This window comes from Eulemur rufifrons, chromosome 21 (assembly GCF_041146395.1).
Source record: "Eulemur rufifrons isolate Redbay chromosome 21, OSU_ERuf_1, whole genome shotgun sequence".
NCBI lineage: Eukaryota > Metazoa > Chordata > Mammalia > Primates > Lemuridae > Eulemur > Eulemur rufifrons.
The window spans coordinates 24,169,636-24,182,430 of record NC_091003.1 but is presented as its reverse complement, the minus strand read 5'-3'; the positions used below and the strand labels follow the sequence as shown (position 1 = coordinate 24,182,430).

The window sequence follows — 12,795 nt, the reverse complement described above, 5'->3', positions numbered from 1 at the left end:
GAGCGGGCTGGCCTGGGCAGCCCTCCTGGGCCCCAGCACCCTGAGGGGCGCCTGCAGCTCTCTTGTCCATTTTCCCTGTGAGTTTCTGGGCACAGGTGAGGCGTGTGAGCCCCCTGACATGGGGCCAGGTGCCAGGCACTGAGGACAAGGAGGGGGCAGCTGTTTGCCGCTCCCTGCCAGGGCCAGGATGAGGCGGAAGTGAGCCCCCCCCCATCCTGCCCACCCCGCCATGCCTGCAAGAGGTTGAGCTTGGGAGGGCATCAGCCCCAGCCTGGCCAGTGAGAGGTGGGGAGGAGCCACCTAGGGCCACATACCATCTGGGCAGCGGGATTGGCACCTCCCTGAGCAGTCCTGGCCCTTGGCTACTCTGGCGAGAGGCTGGGCACCACCCGTGGGCTCAGGGTTCCACCCCTCCCTCCTCACCTTGGGCTCTCTCAGCCAGCCTCTCTCACCTCTGTGGGCCCTGACCCGGGCTCCCAAGGCCAGACCGAAGTCGCCGTGTTTGGTCCTGCTGTCCTTGGCCAACTGGAGCCCCGGGGCTGGGCCAGCAGGCTTTATCCTCTTCATTTTGCTTCATGTTTTCTTTTGTTTTTCATTCTATTTTAAGTTTAGACCAAAAAATTCCAGAGTCATCCCCTAAGAGACCCCTCCAAGAGACCCTCCAGCTGAAAACAGAGCCTGAGTTCAGGGACCCGAGTGGTGAGCGGCGTGTTCTGGGAGTGAGGGAGCTCAGGCCATACTAGGGCTCCTGGCTGAGCCCCTCATGTGGCGACCCCGGCCCCGAGGTGGCCCCTCTTCCCTTTGGGTGGGAAACAGAGAGCTGGACCCTGGGTCTCGAGTTCCAGCAAGTCAGGCTGGGACCTGGCGGAGGAGACCGGGGCCTGCACCCCCTCAGTGAGGGGCAGGGTGCTCCAGGCCTCTGCTGTCCTGACCCCACCCCACTCTGTCAGCACTTAAGCCACACGACACAAAGTCTGTACCGCGCGGGAACTGTACACACGCCCGGCCGAGTGCGTGGCCCTCTGGGCCGTGGGCAGCCGCATCTGTGAGGTGACTCGTGAAAGTAGGTGATTCCTTTGCAGAACTTCAGGGACTGGGAGCAAAGGCCCCCTCACTCAACGACGTTTGTGCGACATAGTATTGTACCCACCTTAGTATTGTATCGAGCCTTTTCTGTATTTTAATGAGAAAGCAAAACACTAGTTTCCTATTTAAGATTTTAAGGGTTTGCGGGGTGGGGTGGGGTTAACGCAACACTTGGTTTGTTTTCTTTTCCTTTGATTCCATGTCGAGCGTGTGCTTGTGAGTGTGTGTGTGGAGATGTTAGGAGCCTCACGAGAAACCTGGACCCTCAGAGTCCAAGGCGGCTTACAGTTCTCTGCTTTAGTCACTTAATTCCTGAATGTTTCGGAGAAACAGGAAACAGAAAATAGCAGATGTCATGTAGGAAAGAGGATAAAGAAAGAAAAAAAAAGCTCATACCCAAATTCACAAAACTTATTTTTTAAACCAAAGCACATTTTGAATGAGCATGGAACCTCAGTGGGCTCAGAAAAAGATACTAATATATTTATCTCATTGTTTACATAAGCTTTTACAGTCTCAGACCTCAGCAGCTGTAAGGCCAGTCCCAGGGAAGCCTCGACTTCCGCATCACCCTGGAGCGGCTCGCGGGCAGAGGCAGCCCTGGGGTCCAGGGAAGGGGCTGGAAGCCTCGTTGGGTTCACCGGAGCCCTTGTCCCCATTCCTGGGGTCTCCCCAAGCCCAGCTGGCACCAAAGAGCGTGGGCCCGTGCTGACCACCCCCAAGGCCTCCTGGCTGGACCGTGGCGGTCCTGGCTAGCTGGTGTCCTGGGGGTGGCCGTCAGTTCTGGCCACAGGACCTGAGTCTGGGCTTGGGTCCCCTGCTGCTCTGCCCGTGACCCTCGGGGTGGGTTGATGTGAGGGTCCCACTCAAGCCAAAAAGCCGGGACCTTTGCACAGCTCAGGCGACTCTGGTGGGTCCCCACACCTGGGGGACCCCCCATCCCTAACCCCACCCCAGGCAGCGGAAGGGGCTGACTGGGCCTGGTTCTTACCAACACAGACGGTGCAAACACTCTTAACAGTGTTGTTTTTGTATCAATATGTTTGTGCAGTGATGAATGTATTTATTTCTCAGACTTGGGGCGAGTGAGCGGCAGGCTGGGCTCCGCCACCGCACACTCCCACCCGACGGAGCCCTGGCAAGGGCTCCTCCAGGATTGCAAAAAAGGAAAAAAAGAAAAGAACCTTTAAGCAAATAAGAATCTCAGAGACTCACAGCATAGCCATACACCTCAGCCTGTGAAACGAACAATCCGGACCCGCGCCGACCTCCCAGCCTCACGCAGCCGTGTGTGTTTCCCGTTCATCACCACTTGGGGGCGCTGGGCCACCCGCCTGCTCCCCCACCTGTCAGTATTCACTGGTGCTCGGCCTGTGCAGGAGTGCGATCGCGGCTGGGCCAGGGGCAGGCAGACCCCACCTGCCCCCGCGCCGTCCTGAGTGGGGCGGGGCCTGGGCAGCCTCGGGGCAGGGCTCAGGGAGTGGGAGGCTGCATCCGTCCAGCCCCCAGGCTTGGGGGACAAACGCCAAAGGCGCCAGGCCTTAGAAGAGCAGGCAAGGGCTCTCTCTGCCCTGCCATGCCCCCCAAAGGGACCAGGGTCCTCCTATTCCCCAGAATCATGTTGGGGCAGACCTTGAACCTGTGAATCAGATGCCGGGAGTCAGGGGATGGGAGCACCTAACTGGAGCCTCAGTCTGACATTCCAAGCTGGGCGTGGGTGTGGGAATCGAGGCTGCCCTGACCCCCTTCCTCGGAAGCCCCAGCTTCAGTTACCCCACTTTAATTTTCTACCGGGAACCCCTCCCCCTACCTCACCTTGCTATTTATTGCTGAAATTTATTGACCTCAAAAATGCTGCATAACAGACCTCACTTGGGGCAGGGAGGATCCCCAGGGCTCCCCCCTCCACTTGGCGGGACCCCGTGGGGCCAGGTGCTGAGGGGAGCCTCTCTGTCCCCAACCCACACTTGCTTCCCCCCTGCTCCCCAGGGGGGCCCAGGTTGGGCACTGGCTCATTCTTGCAAATACCTCGAGGGGGAGGGGGAGGGAGGGGTTATAGCTGTTTTGTTTAATTGGAACTGGAAGAGGGATCATGTCCTATTTTATGCCCTTCCCAGAAAAGGGGAGGGACACCAGGATCGCACTCCTGCACTGGCCACTGCCACTGTCACTCGTCACACTGAGTTCACGTCCCTCGAGAGTTTGGATAAATTCAGGTCAGAGCTGCGGGCACGCAGCCGTCCAGTGTCAGAAAAGCGATTCACCGGTGACTGATCTCTCCGCTCAGAAGCGTGCAGTCTTAATGTACAGCGATGAGAAACTGTTATTTTATGATCTTTTAATTAAAAGCTTGGTTGAAAACTATCAAGGCCTCAGTGTCCTGCTATGGCTGTTCTCTAGCCAAGTGATAAATGGCTTCCAGGTCGTTGGAGGGTGGGACCTGGGCAGGCCACCTGGCTGCCACCTCCCAGCTGTGCTCAGTGGTGGTGGGTCCCAGGCCAGGGAACTAGCACTTCGGTGTCAGCATGCTCTTGGGCAACAGCCTGAGTTAGCTGAGGCCGTCCAGGAAGCAATGATCCGTGGGCGGTCACGGTGGGCAAGGACCTGGTGGCTGGGATGTTTGGGGGGGTCTGCCTGGTACCCAGGACCCCCGCTGGGGCTGAGCAAGGGCTGGGCAAGGCAAGGGCCCACTGCTGCTGCCTGGCCTGAGGGAGGACGGGGCGGGGGATGATGCGCCTCTCCAGGGGCCACCTGGGTGGGAGTCCCAGAATGAGGAGGAGCAGGGATGGGGGTGACCTTGGGACTGCAGGTGTCCACAGTGGCTCCCAGGCAGCAGCAGGCAAGCCCGTGACCTTACACTTGGGCATTGCTGCTCTGAATAGTGGTGCATTCTGTTCAGTTGCTTTCAGATTATTTCTTGGTTTCATCAAAGTAATTCCTGAATATAATTTAAGTAATCAAATAGTTCTTAAATAGGCTTAAAGCAAAGAATAGTTTTTTTTCCGCACAACCCCATCTCATACTGTGTACATCTAACCACTTTTAATTCTTTTAGCCCTTCTGCATGTATCTCCACATTTCAAATAGTATTCTTATGCTACTGTCTTTTGACTCATCCTTTTTAGAGTCTAGACTTACAATCAATGAGGATTTTAGTTCATTTATACTCTTTTCCTCACTTCATGTTCCCGGAATAGTTGTCAGACATTCAGTTTAATTTTGGGGTTGGCAAACTGTCTCTAAAGAAGCCATATAGTAAATATTTTAGGCTCTGCAGGCCACACAGTCTCTGTTGTAACTACCCAACTCTGTTGTCATAGTGCAAAAGTAGCCATCAACAAACAGTATGCCAGCAAGGGACTGGGGCATGGTTATGTCCCATTAAAACATTTATGGCCCAGCGAGGTGGCTCATTCTTGTAGTCCTAGCACTTTGGGAGGCTGAGGCCGGAGCATTGCTTGAGCCCAGGAGTTCAAGGCTGCAGTGAGCTACCACTGCACTCCAGCCTAGGCGACAGATTGAGATCCTGTCTCTTAAAAAAACAAAAACAAAACTACATTTACAAACACAGGCGACGGGTTTAATTTGCCAATCTATACTTATTACCACCATGTGAATTCATTTACTTACGCCCACGCTAAGCCAAGTGGTATACTGTGTTTTCATATTTTTTGTACAATTCTTTGTTTTTCCTGAGGCTAACAACTTTTCATTTTTCTGGAGACTGATAATTTGATTTTTTTTCAATTGCTCTGATAGGTCTGAATTGAGTCCCCATCTTCTTCCTCCCTTTTACTCTGTGAAATGCCTCCAGTACAGTTTTCCACACAGTCAGACACTATCTGTTCTATTATTTTCTTCCCAGGGGGCATCCTTCCTGGGGTCAGCAGACATCCTGCACAGATGTGGGCTGGCGTCCTTCCTGCCTTTGTCCTGCGTTAGAAGCCTTGTCTTCTGGATCCCACGTGTTCTCTTCTTAGGTTACATGTTTGTTTTGGTCGTACAGTTCCTCTGGTACCATCCTGAGAAAGAGCACATGGGAAATAGGGTTTTTGAGACTTTGAATGTTGAAAACGCTTGTAAAGTACATGGAATCGATAGTTTGGCTGGGTATAGAATTGTAGGCTGGATATCCTTTTCCCACCGAGTTTTGAAGGTGTTGCTCCCTTGGCTTCTACTTTCCAATGTGGTGAGGAGTCCAATTCCTTTTTATGCCCCCTGACTTCCTCCCTGGAAGCTTTTAGGATCCTGTCCTTACTTTCCATGGTTTGTCCATTGATTGGGCCGGGCACCTAGTGGGTAGATTTCATCCCAGAGACTCGTTCCCTTAAGTCAACTCTTACTGATTTTGAAAACAGATCAGCTATTATTTCTAATTTCCAAGAGCCCTTTCTTCTGTTTGTTCCTTGATTATTGCATTTTGTTCTTTTATTTTCACAGATGTAATCTCTTTAAGGAAATAGTAACTTTTTGACATTTTCTTCTGTTCCTTGCACGATATCTACAGTAGTAACATTGAGTGGTGTTGGCAATTTGTTCGTATTTAAGAATGAGACCCTACAAAGCTGCTCAGAACCAAACAAATGGCACCTAAGATGTGTGCTGTTCATCACACTTGTCCTTGCATGATGGGACAGAGAGGGGCCGAGTCTTCGTTAAGCCAGACCAGCGCTTTTTAGCATTGGGGTCTTGAACACTCTACGTAAGGAAGAAAGGTGAAGGAAAGACCGCAGGCCGGCACGGGCTAGGGAGTGCCTTCATGGTTACAGATAAGCGCCACGTGTGGAGTTGTAGGTGGTATTGTTTCCGAGTAATGTGTCTTATTTCTTTTTTTCCCCCAAGAGACAGAGTCCCGAGCTGTCACCGGCTGGAGTACAGTGGTGCAATCATAGCTTGTTCAGAACATGCCTCTTCCCAGCCGGGGGTGGTGGTGCGCCTGTGGTCCCCAGCTACTCCGGAGCCTGAGGCCAGCAGGTGAGGCTGCGGGGCGCAGTGATCGCACCCGTGAATAGCCAGTGCGCTCCAACCTGGGCGGCAGAGCTAGACCCTAAGACAAAATACTGCCCTTTTCCAAAAGCCGTTGGAGGTGGATTGCAGGAAAGGACTTCCGTATGGCGGAGAGTGACGCAGAGAAGGAGCAGGAGTAGTAAAAGCCTCTGCGCTTCCTGTGGGGCCCCGAGTTATGATGAGCATCTTCTCTGCTCTGCGTGCCCTGGTGTCCCGAGATGCAAAAAAAAGCCAAGGTTGGGGGAGTGAAATTGGAGGCTGTTTTCCTTCTTGGTGTGTGAGGAAGTATCCCCGGGACTAAGTATTCCGAGGAAGTTTTCCGGCAGGACCTTCCCAGAGGACGTTCGCTAAGTGGCGCAGTGCGTGTAGAAGGAAGCCTTTCCCACAGCGACCTGGGAAAAGCCAGACCAAGTAATTCAAAGGTCCTAGGTGTTGTGCTGCAAAACGTCACTGCTGGTGACTGCGGGCTGCTGCCCCCTCCTCCGCGGGGCTATTAGGTAGCGTCCAGCATCTGCACTGTTCACCTTTCTAGGATCTGAATAAGAGTGAGGACACCTGTTAGCCCCAAGCGTGTGGCCCTGCGGCCTTCGGGCCTGGGCCTCACCCAGCACAGGCCACCCCTGGCCTTTCCCCAGCTCCCGCGCTGAAGGGGGATGTCACCGAGGGGAGGGGCTGGCGGGGACAGGGCTGGGGAAGGCGGCAGGCAGGGCCGCAGGCTCCTGGGAGACCAGACAGCTGGCCCAGGGCGTGGGCGGCCGAGGTCCCGTCCCCGCAGGGCTAGGCTGCTGCTCTGCTTTTGCAACTAGAACCAACAGGTGGGGAGGGGAGGTCTTGGCGCCAGGAGGCTCACCCACCCGGGGACACACCCAGCAGTCCCGTAGGAGGTGTGAGGCGAGATGCCAGAAGCGTTGCCAGTGCCAGTGGCCGTGCTGCATACGGGAGCCCCACCCTGCCCAGACCCCCGGCCCGGGTGGCCTTGGAGGGGAGCTCACGTGTCCCCTGTGCCTGGCTGCCTGGTGGCACCTCCTGATGTTGCTGAGCAGTGGAGCCAGGAAAATGCCTGCCCCCAGCAATTTGGGGATGAGCCTATTTCGTGTTCAGCTGCTTTCTGGCCACAGGTAACAGAGCCAGTCTCCTCCTGCGGGTGTCCCCAGGATGAGGCTGGGGCCAGCATTCAGGGGACAGCATCGTTTGCTTCTGTCAGTCCAGGCGTCCAGGTCCTCTGGAAGGAGCCCGGACATTCGAGTGGGTGCTGTGTGCCGAGCCCTGGGCTTGGTGGAGAAAAACGGGGCGTAGAGCCGTGGTCCTGACCTCCGGGATCCTAGAGTGCTGCAGGAGAGACAGCAGATAACGGTGACAACCGTGGCGACGAACAGCAGCAGATGACATTGAGCCTTCCCACAGCCAGGCCGGGTTCCAGACTTGGCAGCCTCTGCCCCTCCCACCGGTTGGTGTCAGTGCTGCCTGGCAGGGGACTCAGCGGCTCCTCCTCCCTGTCCCCGAAGCACTGGTGGTGCGGGGGAGGGATGGGCAGGGAACAGCCTGGCCTGTTGGTGACACCGGCACCTGGGCTGTGGTCGGAGAGGAGGGCCGGGGCCAGGCACCAGCCACATCAAAGAGCTCAGCTTGAGCCCGAGGGGGAGGAGGCTGCATTTGCCGGCAGTGGGGAGGGACCCAGCCGGCTGTGACAGGGACGGCTGTGACAGGACGGGCCGTGGGAGTCTGCTGGGGCTGCCGAGACAAAGTGCCACAGACTGGGCGGCCGAAACAACGGACGTTCGTGGTCTCACAGCTCTGGGGTCCCGACTTCCCAGATCAGGGGGTGGGCAGGGCCGACTTCTGAGGCCTCCCTCCTGGGTGGTCCCTCTGTGCCCATCTGTGTCCTCGTCTCCTCTTATAGGGACACCAAGTCCCAGTGGATCAGGGCCCACCCGCATGGGCTCATTTTACCTTACTTCCCCCTTTAAAGGCCCTACATCCAAACAGAGTCACATTCTGAGGTGCCGGGGTTCGGGTTCCGCACAGGAATTTGGGGGACACAGCCCATAAGGGTGCGCGGAGCGATGTGCCATGTGCGGCCGTCGGTGCCTGCAGGCAGCCTCTGTCCCGGTCGGATGAGCACTCGTGGGGTGGCCTTGCAGGCTCGGCCTGGGGCGGCGCCTCTCCCTCCTGGGGCGGCCGGCCCAGCGCTCTGGCGGCCCCCAGGCCTTGCCTGCGCGGACACAGTCGCTGCAGGCCGCTGGCCCTTCAGCGAGGCCAGCGTTGTCCCCAGGTGCCGCTCAGCAGACGCCTCCCCTGTGTACAGCTTCTCATCTCGCGCCACAGGCCACAGCAAAGGCACGTGGGTGGTTCGTCATGTGTGGCTGCCAGGAGCCTGCAGTGGCCACAGCGAGGGTGATGGGGAAGTGGTCGCTGCCGTCCCAGGCGGTGGGAGACCCCAGGAGCCAGGGGCCCGGGTCCCCGGAAGCGCCACGTTGAGATTGCAGCGCAGCGTGCCTGGGCCTGGGCGTGTGGGCCTCCGGAAGCCGGACACGCTGCCCCCCCATCCCCGCCCGCCCGTCCCTCCGGCTCATGCCAGAGGGCTCTCTGCAAAAGCCCTGCGGTCTCACCCCCACGTGTCCCCGCGGAGCCTGGCTGCCGTGGGGTTCGCAGGCCCCAGCACTCACAGAGCATCCCGAGGGAGGTGGCCCTGACCCGTCCTGTCCCCTGGGAGAGGCAGGGCACTGTTGGGGGCAAAGTTACAGATGGAGGGAGGGGCCTCCTGGCCTGCCCCTGCCTGCCCCGAGGAGCAGCCCAGGCCACGGGGGGAGAGGCCGTGGCCCCTCACGTGGGCGAGTGTCGGGCACAGGGGTCCAAGTGTGTCCCTGCAGGGGGAGCCGGGGAAGCGGGGGTCTGGGCTGGGGTGTTCTGGTAGGTGGGCCGGGGGTTGGCTGTGGGGCCACAGCCCCCTGTGCGTTGAATCCCAGCCCCTGCTGACAGTGGCCTGTGCCCTTGGCCGCGATGCCCATCTCTGCGGCGGAGACAGGCTGTCCCTCCGTTCACCCCATGCCGGGCTGCGTGCCACGTGCCATCCTGTGAGCTCTGTCCCAGCGGGGCAGGCAGGAAAGGCAGCAGGAAAACGCACAGCAGGGCTGGTGCCCAGCGAGTGGGCGCAGGGAGACAGCACCACGGGGACCGAGTTGCAGTGGGAATCAGGGACCAGAGAAAGGCCCCCCCACAAGCTGGGCTTAGGGTGAGGAAGTGACGGAGGGGCCAGGTGGAGGGAGGAGCTGGCACAAAGGCCCTGTGGCAGACGGGTCCGTCCAGGCTGCTGTGGGGAGAACCGTGAGCAAGCAGCTACCGAGCAGGTTCTGGAACAATCCAGCCCGGAGCCGCAGCGTTGCAGGTGCTAAGAAGAGGTCCGAACTGGGCAGCTGGGTTTTCTTTAAACTTACTTAGCAAGCACTTGCGTGTCGCCGACTGCAGCCAGCAATGGTCTGAGTGCTTTGCAGACATCGGCTCAAGGAGGCGACCACGGCACTCACGGGGAGGCCAGTAGTTTGTGACAGAAGAGCCCTCAGGACTAGGGGACAGGTCGGAGGAAGGGTGTGTGACAGGGCGGGGAGGTCAGAGCTGGAGAAGGACAGGGCTGGGAGGACAGCGGGAGGCCGGAGGGGACTGTCAGGACAGCGAGAGTCACCTAGCACGTGTGGCCAGTGGGCCGGGGAAACTGACAATCGACCACGTCCCTGGGGGCTTCCATGAAGGGACTGACATTGGTTTCCCCCCTTCACTCGGAGCGTGGCGATTAATCGGGCTGTAGATGCGAAGTGCCCAGAGCAGCTGTGTCACACGCAGGAAGCTCCTGTCCGCTTTCTCACTGTTACAGCGTCTCGTGTGTTGTGCGTGTGTGTCCGCCATGCACACGGCTGGACGTGGACGGATGGGATTTAAACATAAATAGAACTGACCGTTCTGGCAATTTCTTCCCATGCCACACTTGGGAGACCGGCAGGGAGGAGGGATTGGGGTTAGGGTCAAGGCTAACCCCAGGACGATGCAGGGAAGCGTGAGGACAGAGACACGGGACGTCCCAGGATGGAGACGAGGTGCCGGGAGGGTGCTGGGGGGAGGTGGCCGTCAGGGGAGGGGGAGAGGGGGGGAGAGGAGCTAGCCGGGACCCTCACATGACCACCCCTCTGCCGTGCACCCGCCAGGCAGGGAAGGGAGATGCCTTCCTCCCTGGGGTGAGCCCTCAGGGCCCAGGGCCGCCCTGCGTCCTCCCCAGGGCGAGCCTGGCCTCGGGAGGGTCCTGGGCAGGACGCCCGCCAGATGGGTGGCCCAGTGGCCGTCTTTCCGTAGCACTGCCACCCAAGACGTGGCTCTGCTGTCCTCAAGTCAGCTGGGTCTCAGCGTCACCTGTGCCGGGCACAGGTGGGCAGAGTGAGTCCTCGCCCGGGTGGCCAGGCCGGGCCTTGCCGTCATTTGGGGTGGCTTTCGCCTTTCTCTATGTTGCCGTGTGTTTATTTTTCTTATTATAAAAGCAACAAATAAAAAAACCCTAGAGAAGCACAAAGGGGCAAAGGTGACAGCTCCTCTTCTGACCTTCAGAGGTCACGGCTGTGTCGCAGGCAGGTCACGGAATATTTAACAGTTACAGTAGGGCCCTCCCGGCGCGGCGGCGCCCACCTGTAGTTGCCGCAGCTACGCGGGAGGCTGAGGCGGGAGGGTCGCTTGAGGCCAGGCTAGGTGTTCGAGACCAGCCCGGGTGACAGACGGAGACCCCATATCTAAAGACATTTTTTAAAAAAATAGAACAATAGGGGCCCTATGTGGACGAGAAGTAATCATAGGAATGGGTCAAGTAGTGGCGCAGAAACCAAGGGGGCGGGAAAGGCTTCACTGAGGAGGTGACGGTGGGCGGTGCGTGACCAGGGGACAGCACTGGCCAAGAACCGGGGCACGAGACTGGGCAGTGCAGGAGACGGACGCGTGGTTGGCTGTGGCTGTGGCGGGGGGTGAGCGGGGCCCGAGGACGCAGGACGCTGCGTGTCGTGGCAAGGGACTTGGGATTGTGAATTTATTTTATGTTTTCCTCCCACCAGACAAGCAACAAGGTGTGAGGGGGGCACAGGTCACACGGCCCGTGACACCCGATCATCACGCTTTTGAACCACAAAGCGATGTGGATTTGATTCTTTAAGAAGTTAATGTTTTGTTGTTGTTGCTTAAAGCCACGTAATCCCTCCTCGCAAATCGTTTCCTACACGAAGCGCTTTCGTTGTCTCGGTATCACACGCGTTACTGAAATCTTTCCCTGTGTCTGGGCAAAAAGTACAAGTTTTAAATACCAAAAAGGGTGAGGGGTTTCTGAGGTTTGTGAAACGGGCGTAGGTTTTCTAATCTTTCTTTTATTCAACAGACAGTCTTGAGCTCCTAGCATCATGTAGACGTTCGCGTAAGACTATACAATGAATACCGAATTAGACGTTAGGTGTGCATTTCGCAATCAACGCTAGTGCCAAGCTGGCCACAAACCTGTCTGCTACCCAGGGGGTGACCTGGCCAACTATGGGATGGAGGGTGGGTTTATGGAGGTTTGCTTTAAAACCCTCTCAGCTTGCTTGCTTTTTTTGTTTTTAGAGACAGAATCTCGCTCTGTCACCCGGGCTAGGGTGCAGCAGCGTCATCACAGCTCACTGCAGCCTCAAACTCCTGGGCTCAAGCAATCCTCCTGCCTCAGCCTCCTGAGTAGCTGGGACTACAGGCACATGCCACCACGCCCAGCTAATTTAAAACATTTTTTTTTTTTTTTTTGTAGAGACAGGATCTCACTATGTTGTTCAGGCTGGTCCCGAACAGCTTTTTTATGTTTGACAACTTTCATAAATTCCTATTATTGATAAACAATAAATGGCGGGGACAGTGTGGCCACACGCACTGGGCTAGTCATGATCAACCACAACTCCAACTGTCAGAACATTAGGAAATCTCCAGGGCTTGAGGGTGCTCGTTCAGGGGACCCTTCCCCGTTCTCCTATGTGCCCCAGTCCGGGGTCGCCCGGAGGGGCAGGTGGGGAGTGGGCGTTGCTGTGCAAGGAAGAGGCAGCTCCTGACCCCGCATGGCAGCTCCTGACCCCGCATGGCTGGTGGAGAGCAGGGTGTTGAGTCTGAGCCCTGAAGAAAGAGCAGAAATCAGCCTGGGGCTGAGCTGGGGGAAGGCCGGTGCCACGGCCAGGCACAGGGGCCGGGAAGGCTGCAGGACTCAGACACAGCAGGCTTGGGCCTAGGGTGGGGGAGAGGGGGTCCCCGCGATTCCCGCGGGGCTTGAAGTCACTGAGGCGGGGAGGCTTTCGGTTCCCAAAGCTCCTGCCACCCACACCTTTCCCGACTTCCGCGAGAGGCTGTTTCCCGAGAGGCAGAATTAGCTCCCAGCTTTCCACAGAGCTGTCCCCCTGCACGGATATGAGCCATTGTGAAGGGAAGGGACACCCGAGAGGCCTTGTGACAGCCCTCCCCACCCCCGCAGCCACCCCACCTACGGTCTGTCCCATGGCGGCTGCAGCAAAGTAAACCCAGAGCTTGAGCGTCTAGACGCTCCCTTCTTCCAGCGTCCTCTCTTGTAACTCAGCTGGGGACAGTGCTGAGCCCCAGTTGGTTTTCCCATCTGGAAAAAGGGGTCAGCGTCACAGTGCCTACCCAGTGGGGTATCATGGGGCTTGG

The 12,795-nt window shown here is 57.6% G+C and overlaps 1 pseudogene; it reads right to left on the bottom strand.

Annotated features, from left to right (window-relative positions):
- Positions 1-11,171: 11,171 nt before the first annotated feature.
- On the bottom strand, positions 11,172-11,257 carry LOC138401972 (small nucleolar RNA U13; annotated as a pseudogene).
- Between the last annotated feature and the right edge of the window lie 1,538 nt (positions 11,258-12,795).